This window comes from Aplidium turbinatum, chromosome 10 (genome assembly GCF_918807975.1).
Source record: "Aplidium turbinatum chromosome 10, kaAplTurb1.1, whole genome shotgun sequence".
NCBI classification, from domain to species: Eukaryota; Metazoa; Chordata; class Ascidiacea; order Aplousobranchia; family Polyclinidae; genus Aplidium; species Aplidium turbinatum.
In genome coordinates, this window is record NC_137481.1 from 21,887,811 (window position 1) to 21,900,125 (window position 12,315).

Consider the following 12,315-nt stretch of genomic DNA (forward strand, 5'->3'; position numbering starts at 1 on the left):
TCGATATTAGACTTACCATACTGTTCAATATACGTTGACTACGCTGTATATAATGCATATATGTTGAGGCATTGCACTCGTCAGATCAGGATCTTGGAAAGGTAGATCCTAATATCTCTGCAAGAATTCAAAAAAAAACTTTGTTGTTAATAATCGTATTTTTATTTGCGCCCATTGCGATAACATATAGTACACTGCGATCACAGATGCGATACAACAGACGACAGGAAGCAGCGAAGTAACATATAGTCTTCGAGTCAGTTGCTCCCCTTATTTTGTTATTTTGGCTTGCCATTCAGTGTCTTTGCCGAGACACAGCCGCGAGCTCTGGAGCGGTGTGGAACCCACGTCCTTTCGAACGTCGCGCAGACGTTTAGACAGCATCACACTAAATCAAAAAAATCAGTTGATTTAAAAAGCTTTTGCCACACAATAAAAGTGTGACTTCTTTAGCATAATCTGCAACAAGATAGTAAGACGATTATAAATATGTAGAACAAGCAAATCTATATAAAATTTTGTCTAAAGAGAACTTTTTACTGTAAATCTAGATTCCACGTTTTGTAGCTTCTACTCTTTTCCAGACCTCTGCGATGCATGGCGTAGCGCACATTATATTTTATTGTGATGGTTAGGAATAAAAACAAACTGAATGGAAAGTTAATCTCTGTATCTTATTACTAGATACATTACTTATTATTATTAGCCAACTAGATCTTACAAGACTTTGATTTCTTTTATGATGATGAACAGCATGCTGTTCTACAGTAGATAGAAATGCCTACGCCCTTCTGCAGGCTATGGCGTGTTGAAATGCATACTGCGTAGGCCGATCACAATAACCAGAAACTAAGAGCACAAATAGGAAGCCTGGAATATCTGAGACACTCCTAGTAGGCGGAAGCAGTTATCAAACATTTAACTTTTGATAAATTAGTATACAAATTTATTAAACTCAAATACATAGACATTGCAAGAAATAGCAGTTTAAGATTACTAAACCTGATCAATATGGTCACTCAGAATTCATTGTAGTACCCTTACATATCGTAAAGTGTTTCAGGAAGTTTCTTCGATGAAAACAGTTTAATCTATCTTATATTCAAAATTTATTACAAGTGTGGACAAATTAAACATAAAAAGAAACTGACTAAACCAGAACAACGCATTCATTTTGAGCCGCATTTCAGGAAAAGCAATGACGAAGCAGATCAGAAGAAGTCTCTATCTAATATTTTGTAGCTTAACTGTTACACTCTGCCTTCCACTTGGTAGCCTACTTGAAGCCTATGTTGTTGTACTGTTGTAGCCTATAGTCTGGGACAAAGTCAGTGGTTCGTTTTTCTTGACCGGAGTTGCTGATCTCTCAAGGCGCTAATCCTTATCTGTGTATGGTGACTATGTTACAAAGCGACCAACTTCCTTCGGCATCGGTTAAGCATTATCAATTTATCACGTTGGGTTGAAGGCTTAGTACTGCAGGATGCGAGAAGCCGTAATGTCTGTTGTCACTAGTACATTGTGGAATTCCTAGAAGATTCTTTTGAATCCTTGGGTACGTTAATGTAAGTAGGCTATTACGTGGGACTGAGAAAGGTTCTTTGAGAGCTTAATCTTTGTAGCAATTTCGCCTTCTTGTAGATGCTTTGAATCACTGACGCAGGGCCGGCCACCAAATTTGACAGAGTGAAGTTTCCAATAGTTGAAATGACAGAGTGAAGTTTCCGATTGTTGAAATGATGTTGTCTGCAAATTATTTCATTCACTAGATGCCGCTGAATGGAAAGCTGTCCTTTGGTAGAATTACCAGTAAGATTCCAATGACAGCAATGACACCGCCTACTAATCAGAACATGTTTAAGTGGCTACCCTCATTGTGATTTTTCTAGCACTTATCTTGAGAGTTCATCTTTGCTTTGAACTTTGTTTGGTAAGTACATAAGAAAAAGAGTTATGGCAGAGGTTGGAGTCAAACCCACGTCATTAAAATGACTACTTCCTTAACCTTAACTCTCTCGGCCACGCTGCCGACGGCGAAACGTTCACTTAATTTACTTTCTGTCAGATATTTTGCGTTGTTTCTGTGTTCTACACGTAACTTCTCACTGGGCTTTTACAAAAGTTATTATGTCGAGGTGGCTATCTAGTGATGTGTCTTCATAACGCAATCATACAATACCTTGACTCAGTGGCGGATTCAGAACGTAATTTATGGGTGGGCCTAAGAAATATCTTGGTGGGCCTTCACCAATAATGCCACGGCAGGGCAGCATACAAAAACTTAGTGTTACCGGAGCTTCTACGCAAGGCGGAGTCTCCTAGATTTCGAGTTAAAAAAGTTGATTATGTCATCATCATCCGAACTGTCAATGAGTTGTCTTTCAAAAGACAAAAGTGTCATGTTGTTAACACTTTGCTCCTCAAAGGGAGGCCAGATTTGGCCCCCCCCTCATATTTCCTTTAATTATTTGAAGCACAGTAACGCCATGCACTTAGTTTTTCTTGACTTTTCCTAAAATTACCAGGCGGATCTGATGATATTAAATTTGATGCTAAAAGTTGTGTAGTTTTCTTGTAAATTCAAGATTTTGGTGAATTTTTGCTATTTCTAGCTAACTTCCAGCAAAGCGTGAAATGGATTACATTGCGATGACAAGCCATAAGCTCATAATTGCTTCGTGCATCGATATGCGCGAGCAGAGAGAAGCATCCTCTTGCTTTCTTTTGTTTGGTTTGACCTCAATAATACAAAGCGCGTTATTTCTTATGCTACAAAGAAAAGCCAGTGATCGCAAAGCTGTTAATTAGAAACAATAATAGCAAACGTTTTTTGCGTTATCAGCTCTACAAAGAAGAATAGCAATCCACGATCAAAATAGTAGACTATGGAGGCCACAAACTATTCAAAACAGTTGTTTCAAGTAGATAATATTCATTGACGAATAAAAAACGTTACAATAAGAAATCTTCTCTTGGACAAAGACACGAAAACCTGGTTTCGAAATAAACGTTCTATGGAAATGCTCTCATTGACAAAACTTGCAATTGAGGAAATGTATCACTGCAAATGCTTTTGGGAGAAGCCGGAGAAATAGCGTTTTTGCAAACAGTAATTGTGAGATACACTCAAAATTATGAGATAGGCTCCATTTACACGTAGCAGCTAACTCGATGGCGTCCCTTCACTGCTTTATGTCGCCTACTGGTTGTTATGTCCTGTATTTTTGTTTCACAGTGCACTGTGTTTTGTTCCAAAGAGCGCAAAATAAATGTACAATGTACACAATGTACATTACAAAATATTTTGTGCTGTAGATGAGGCATAAAGTTAGGCGTCACATAAGACAAACAACGAATCAGCTTTCTTGATCATTGATTCAACATCTGAATACGTTGCTCCAATGTATAAGAGGCCGGCTATTGTGAAGACCCGCCATTTATAAACGATCCGATTATACCAAAAGTGGGACAAACTAGTGGATCAAAGAATGAATAACCAATGCTGAGAAAACTAAATCTAAGTGACGAACAATACCGATGTCTTCATTTATCTTGGAAAAATGCTGCCTAAACTTATCAACAAAAAATACCGTAAATAACGGCAAGGATCCCGAAAGCAGAATTTGCTCGACTTTGGCATGAATTTAGTCAGACATCTACAGTAATAATTCCACACATACAATAACGGGCTCTCAACTGCTGTAAGATACATAATAATCAACCTGAATCTGGGCGATTTGTGTAACAGTTTAGGGGAAGACACTACTTGAAATGATGCACCACACAAAAGATTTTCAATGAAGACTGAGTCTAAAAACCGATGTGGATTGTGCTGCACAATGACTTCAAGTTTAGGACAGAAGAGGCACAAAAATATCACGATAAAAATAAAGACCTCGTGGGAAATTTTCGAGAATCATAACACGATGCAAATACCATAAACGCTTAGTTTGCATGCTGCTCTAAGCTGGCCGGCAACCACAAAGGTAGACAATAGCCTACAGGCAGTTTATAATTCGATAACAGCGCAATAAACATTATAAATACGTAAACCGACAATTTTCTTTTACAAACGTTTTACGTCTAATAGGAAATTTTCCCCCAACAATTTTTTGTGAAGCACTTGCAAACCACGGTTTTGTAAAATAATTCATCATTATTATTTTTTACTTCTCGGATATTGTAAAACGTCATCAGCAAAATCACAAAAAAAATTTCATTACTTCAATGTAGTAGGCCTAAGAATTTTTTATAGAATTGTAGCCACGTTGTTTCAACAAAGAAGCCATTTTTTAGCAATATAAAGTTATAGAAAATAATTTGCAATCATGCAAATGGTTGGAAAGAATCTAGGAAGTCTTCTCACAATCTGGCACAAAATCATTATGTTTATTGTATCTCTGTAAAATGTTTTACGACAAACTTTGAAGCTTCGTTATAATCATTTTTATCTTTGAAGTCAAAAGGTATTTTTTTTTGGCCAGAAACATAATCACTGCCTTGCTGATGTTGTCGCTTTTACGCGTATTTTTTGTGCTTCAAACAATAAGGACCCAGTCAGCAATCCAGTCCTTTACATTGATTCAACATTTGTAAACGTTAAATTTATGTAGATTTGCTGACTGTGGGTTATTTCACATTTCCTTTGTTTACGCATGTTCCTCAATTCGCTGTTGCATTATTTCGACGCTGGCGGACTAAAAATGCATTTTCAAATTAATTGAAACAACCTTCAATAAAAAGTGAGCTTCGAACTTGACTTTGTTGATGTAAATGCTGTATTTTTTGTGGATGTAATTTATGAGTCATGTTTATAAACACCCGTAAGCGAAATGACTTATGATGTGGCCTGCATGATATTTGTGATGCGACTTGACACAAATCCACAATTTCAAAAGCACCTAATTTGAACTTAGAAATTTCAGATAATTTCAACAACTTGTTCAATTGTCTTCTCTCTACTAAAAATATTCATACTACAAACTCAATTGTAGACCTAAAATACACAAACGAAGATGTAAACAGCTATTCAAGCAGGCTAAGGTGTTACTTATGAGAAATTTGGTTCCATAAAACTAGAAGCTAGCCATGAGTTTCGGAATGCATTAGTTTAGGATAAAAATGTAAGACAACAAACGCAGTTTTGTTTTTTTTTCAAATTCGTGTAACAATGTTACTCTGATTGTAACTATTTTAGAATCAGTGAGTAGCTTACAATAAGATTTGCTCGCAAGTCGTCAATTCTAATCAATGCAATGATTCGGCACACCGCACACACACTTCGTGCGTTCGATCGAGCTCTTTGTTATTTAGAAGTTTGCATGAAATCGGATTAGCACGGTAATTAAATAGCGGCAAGTTAAATCAAAATTGTCGTTTTTGGGTACCTTTGCAAAAATTGAAATATCAAGTTTAAGATATAAAATTTTAAAATAATGAATTTTCAAACTTATAGACAAATGATTTGCTTTCACACCAGTGCAACTTCTGTTGAAATAGCATCAGCGGATAACACGTAACAGCTGATTGAATTTGATCCAAAAACGGCCCCCCCTTGAGCAGTTAACTTCCAAAAAAACGTTGAAAAGCAAAGGGTTAAGGCGTCCATCAGTCAGCATGGATGATCTCAAACGCGTTTGGATCCTGTTTGTTGCGGAGAAAAGTGTCTCAACGCTGCAGGACGTGGAAGACAGTGTTATGATGGTCCTTAACACTGTTCACGTTCGGGAAAATGTCAACATGGCAGGCAGCTGTCCAGTAGGCTAGAAGGCAGCAGTGGCCGAGCGGTTAGCGCGTTGGGCTCGCAGTCGAGAGCCTGCATGTTCGACTCCAGCCACCCGCACTTGCTGTTGTTTCTCTGGGCAAGAAACTTTACGATAGTTGCCTCTACCCAGTGATCGATTTCGAGTAATGGGTAGTACCAAATTTAAGTCATAAGTAGAGTAGACAATCGGAAACAGACATTGCAGTCGGCTGCAGCGTGGGTCAGGTGTACGTCGGAAGGCGTACACCGATGCATAGCGCTCAAGTCCGCTTTCCCGCAATGCAGGATAAAGATAATAAAACAAAACAAACAAAACTTCCATTATTGTAAAAAAGTTTTACCAATCTGTTTTCCGTCTGATGCGTTGAATCAACACAGCATGCTCAGTATCTGCGAGCTCAATGCCATACAGTGCACACAGACCATTTAGAATGTTTTTTCGCTAAAAGTGACAAATCCAGGTGCGAAAGAGGCCGTTTCTCTCATTAATCCATAGGCTACGTGTCGTCCATAAAGCGGCAGTTTAACTTCGTTATCTGCCTGTCAAGAATACAGTTCCACAGCGCCCTTAAATCCTCATTGCTCTTGACAGCCGACGTTTTTCCTAGCGTTGTGGTGACTGGTGACAACAGACTTGTGAAACTTCGAAGGCAGCTTGCGTTCACGAGAAGCAACCACGTCCCAGTTAGTTATCTCATATTTTACCATCAGTTCTTCTGTCAATTTGCGCACGTCACCAAAGTTAGGCTATCCTTTGAATCCTCGCGGAAAGTTGCATATATAGCTTTCAATGTGAAATAGTGATGCCACAGACAATTCAGTAGCCTACCACTTAGTTGTTCTACTGTAGGCTAGTGTTGAACATCTGGCTCCCTCACTCGGATTCGAGTGTGGTGCCACAGACCAGACAGCAGACCATGTCGTCCATGACTGCCCAATCCATCAACCACCACATGGAACGCTTGGATTGAAGGCTTATACGACGAAGAAGAAGACAGCTTATTCGACGAAGAAGAAGTTGAACATTAATATTTTTTTTCATAAATCTGATTTTGGGTGGGCCCACTGTCAATCTGGGTGGGCCTGTACCAATCAGGCCCACCCGGTAGATCCGCCCCTGCCTTGACTATGCGTCCACTAGAGTTAACTGGTTTTGTTGTCAGTACAAATCAAGGGAATTGGGTTTGCTGACAGTTTGCGATTACCTTTTGGAAATAAATAGCCATTTTGTTTGTTTATACCAAACAATCTGATTTATTTTTATTTGTTGTTGTTGTTATTGTTCTTGCTTATGATACTGCTGTCTCGATTTGCTGTCATTCGCTTGATTGCAAGAATCAATTAGCCTACTAGGGCTCACCACTATAGGAAGTTGACAACTTGAGCCCCTTTGTTAAAAATGATACGTAACAAAAGTGTGTGTTTAATTTAGGCACTCTGCATCAGCGACGTATGTAAGGGGGTAAGTCCAAAACCCCTTTGAGCTTAATAACTGAACCTTATTTTTTTATTGCTATACTTTTTATTTAATGCTTTTTGGCTTTGTTTAATTTGTTCGTTAAAAGCTTAATGTTTCAGAAATTGTTTAAGAGTAGATTCCAGTGCAACGACCCTTTGAACGGCTTTGTTGATTAGGTCTTGGTTTAGGTCTAGTCCATTAAATAGCAGCTTTCAGCAAATTGAAGACAAGTTTTTAACTCGCCTAAATGCAAATAAAAAAATTCCTTTCAAGTCACAATTCAAACCATAAACACAATTTTCATAAAAAAGTTAAGCGATAACGATAAACGATAAAATTATCGCCGATAATGTCCGATAACGATAAATTTTTTTTCTTGATCAGCGCTGCCCCATCCCATGCAGCACGAACTGTTTTTATCAACATGACGAAAAATCGAACATAATATGCTGTAAAGAGACAAAACTTTTTGTAAGTTATGTATGAATAGAATCGCAACAGCGGCAGTAGGTATCGAATCTTCACCCTCTTGATCCAGAATCAAACCACTGAGGTAACCGCCGTACTTATAATTATACCTTCAGATACCAGTTGGATGTTTTTATCAATTGAGTTACACTGCCGCTTACGTGCAGTAGGCAAAATAATTACGGTAAATCAAATGAAAATACCATAAAAAATTCCAAACTTTGTATTTTGCTTTCTGCTTAAAGGGCTGTTTACAGAAAATTCAGCAATAATAGAAAAAATTTCAAAAAACGCAAAATCAAACGAAATTTATATCGGAACAACAACATCGGATTTTTCAATGTTAAAATTAGCCATTTAGTGCCAAAAACTCTCTGATAAACTCCCTGAGCTTACAATCCTCGGATTCCACTGGGTGAGTTTGCAGCAATTCCCCAGTCCTCTGTCTGAATTTTAAATGATTTTTCATTCAAATTCACTAGGCTATTATTTGTTACGCTTTTGTCTCTGTGGCCTTTCCTTATAAACCGATTTCTTATTATGTTGATTAGTTAGGCTATTTGTTAAATCTAATTTGCAAAATTACCATTCAGCATTCATAATATTGTTGCCCCACGAAAACTTATGGCGTTTATTATGTGACCGGCTTTTTATGACTTGTTCATTAGGTTAACATTTTGGTGCTCTCTCACTTTGGGCAGGTGCCCCTCCCCTCCCTACTTTTTGCTCTGGTGAGAGCACTGAACTATAGGCCTACTGTATTGTTCTTGCATCTTTTCTCGACGGTCATACATAGCCTATCTACTTCATGCTTACTGCATGGCTAATTTTCTTTAACTTTAAACAGGAACAACTTTTAACTTGCTACGCCCCTAATCTAAGCCTAGGCTATGCAATAAAATCCTACTCTCCAGAGTCTTGATCATGAAAAGTGCGGTAAAATGCAAGATGCTGTAATCAGAGTTCTCTTTCTGCTGCAATACCTACTTGAAAGCGGCCTTGTATTTATAGGCGTAGCCAGGGGGGCGAAAGAGGCCATGGGCCCTCCAAATTTCCCAAGTTTGGATTCCGAAGTTGAGCCCTTTGTTGAAAATGTAATAAAATTAGTTGAAATTTTTACGTTTTTCAAGACATCTGGCTATTAACACCTCCAAGGAATTGTTTTAGACACACAGAAAGACACCAATAAATTTTGCAAATCGTAAATCGCGCAAAATTTACGCGATTTACGTTTCTTTGAACTAATTTGTGGAAGCAATTTCAGAATGGCTTACTCTGTTAGGTTTTTGTGTACGGTAGCTGAATTTTTGGTGTTCTCTAATTTTAGCCGCAGTTTTGCCCGTTTGTGTGTAAGAGCTACCTTTAATAAGTTAATAGCTGTTTATCTGCTAATAAATTTCATACAAATATTGCCTTAAAAGTGTTTCCAGAAAGCGCTATAATCCATTATTTGAGTGTAATTTTTCAAAAAATTTTTGGGGGGGCATGCCCCCGGACCCCCTAGGATACGCGTGCCTTAGGCACGCTCTAACCCTCCACCAGCTTTATTGCTTCCCTTGCTCAACCCATCAGGATACGCCACTGCACATCAAGTGGCGATGGCTTAAATCAAACATTTTGTTCTCTTCAATTCATCAAATGTTTGCCCCCCAATTTTTTTTCTGGCTGTGCCACTGCTCTTATTGCGACACTTTCACAAACCACTTGCCAATTTCTTTCGCTTCGCTTCAAAGGAAGCTGTCCAGCCTGTGCGCTTACATTTTAATTGTAAAATTCACTCGCGATTGCCGATTGCAGCAAAACAACAAGAGAATTGTTGCATGCATTTCACTGCATTGCAATTGGCAACTCTAAAAATTATTGTGTTGTCAGGGCCGTTGCTGCAGGGGAGGCGTAGTAAAAATATTACTTTTCATGGTCCTTCCACTTGTGTGTTGATCCGAAATATGATTTATCGGCGATAATCAAATATTGCCTTTGGCGATAACGATAAACGATAACTGAAAAAATAATTAAGCGATAACGATAAGCGATAAAATATTACAGTATTGCCGATAATTATCGCCGGTAAATTATCGCCGAAAATGCCCATCACTGATCATTAGTCATCACAGGGTCATGACCTATCACAAGGAGCCTCTACTTTTACACCAGGATCAGATTACCTTAAAGTGCCCCTGACAGGTTGGATCCAAGTATAGTAACTTTTTAAAGCATTTCCTAGCGCAGAATTACACTTAGCGAACTTTTTAATCTTAAAGGGCGGAGAAACCCAAATTCACTTTTTACGAGTTTTTTGTTTCAGCGTGATGTCATTGTGTACAACGTGCGTTTTAGCAAAAAAAAAATCCAAATTTTGTTTCCCTCGTCTCGCTAAGGCCGCTTTTGTTTGATACCCGTTTGCGAGGTCTCGTTGCGCATCAAGCTGTGATTCTGTTTGCTGTAACGTCACAAGGTACAAATAGTTGTGGCCAAAACTTTAAGACCAGACTTGATTTATGACGATTTTTGCATTACTTCAAAATACTGCATCATATATTGTTTCAGTTGCATCATCTTTATGCATCATCTTATATCTGATGCAGTATTTTGAAGTAATGCAAAAATCGTCATAAATCAAGTCTGGTCTTAAACTTTTGGCCACAACTATATGTACCTTGTGACGTCACAGCGAACAGAATCACAGCTTGATGCGCAACGAGACCTCGCAAACGGGTATCAAACAAAAGCGGCCCTAGCGAGACGAGAGCAACAAAATTTGGATTTTTTTATTGCTAAAACGCACGTTGTACACAATGACATCACGCTGAAACAAAAAACTCGCAAAGTTAATTTGGGTTTCCCCGCCCTTTAACCTCGTAGCTCGACTGGTTAGGGCGTAATTTAATCAAACGACTACTCCGCAGCGCCACCACAGGCGAAACTCCATATTTTACTGCTCTGGGACGACTTTGGTGGTATTACGTCATCCTAAGTGGACGTCGTTAGCAACGGATGAAACAAACGCTTCTTAGATGTAATTAGTGGATCACAGTTTGGTCGGAGTTGGTACAAGCGGTTGCTTTTTTCGAAGATTTTTTGTTTTTTGCAGTTTAATAAAACTGTACTGGATACGTTCCTACAAAACCTAAAACATACTTGAAGTGAAAAATAAAGAAATCGTACGAATCATCATTCATATTTAATTCATCATCACTATTCAAAAATAAATAAAAGTTCTCTCTCTCTCTCATAATGTGCCTTCAGTTGGCCATTGAAAACCTGTGTAACGGCCATCTGGATCTGGAAAATTGTTTCGGATTCGCCAAACAATGCATGACGGCATCACAATCCGATTGTTGCTTCCGAGAGCATCACCTTGTAGTATACACTCCAACACATGCCTGTAGGCCTTTTTACTTGAGTGGTATTAACAAAATCATCTTCAGTGAAGTGAACATATACGACTAGTTTTGTATGGCCCATCCCTCTTTCGAACACTTGAAGAAAACTTTGACCTATTTTCTTCTCAGCCGGCTACCTTGTTTTGTGGGAAAGCGGGGAAAGAAAGCACACGGTCTTTGTCACTGACAATGTCACATAAACAGCAATTTGTAGGCATTGCCTCAACCATAAATTAAAGGTACTGTTTGTGAGATACTGTTGTTACACTGCAAATGGCTATAGCCAGATTAGGACAAATAAATAAGTATGAAAATTGTAGCCCTATGAAACTGCAATTTCAATTGAATTGAGATGCTGTTTGATAAAAGTAAACTCAACCTATTTGATCGAAACCTGATAGTAATAACAAGTTCACTTTTTCATTTCGATAATTCTTAATTTGCGCATGCTTTAGACCAGTGATTCCCAACCTTTTTGACCTTGCGGCACCCTATCAAAGAGATAAATAGTTTGCGGCACCCTGGCAAAACTGGATCAATTCTATGAGGTTTTTGTATTTCAAATAATTGTATGAAATCACACAGAATGAGATGCGCGTAAATAAATGTTATTCAAAAGTCAGTGTGAAACTTGGGCTTGACTTCTTGCACAAAGTCCCTTAATATCTGGGAGCACCTTTGATAAAGCCACTCTCATTTCTTCCTCGACTATGAGCAGTCGTTCTCGTTTTTTAGTTCGTTGTGGAAAATCCACTCTCGCATAAGTAGGCTATGACGTGAAAAACTGCAGCAAAAGCACAATAGCTTTCTTTCCAACGCAAGGATATTCATTTTGAATTTTTATCCAGAAGTCGTGGAGAGGCATCTGCTTGTGCATAAGCTTAAAATTTCCATCGTTACGGATGTCAATTAATTCTTCTTTAAGATTCAAAACAATATGAGAGTCCAGTAAAACTGGATTTCTCGAATTCTTTGCAAAATAAAATCATGAAACCTGGCAATAACGATGCGTTTCAAACGTTTTTATGGAAAGAACAGCAACGAGTCCAAATCTCTTTCGCGCTGTTTTTCCTGGGCGAGAAAACAAAGGCTTACCGCGGATTATCTAGCCTACTTACCGCCAGCGACTTCCCCACCAAGCGACCCTCCAGAAAGGAGCTGGGAATAACTGGGGGAGGTGCGCAACTTAATACGCACTGAAACTCGGTTAGAAATAAATAAATTCCGCACTTAACGGGTTA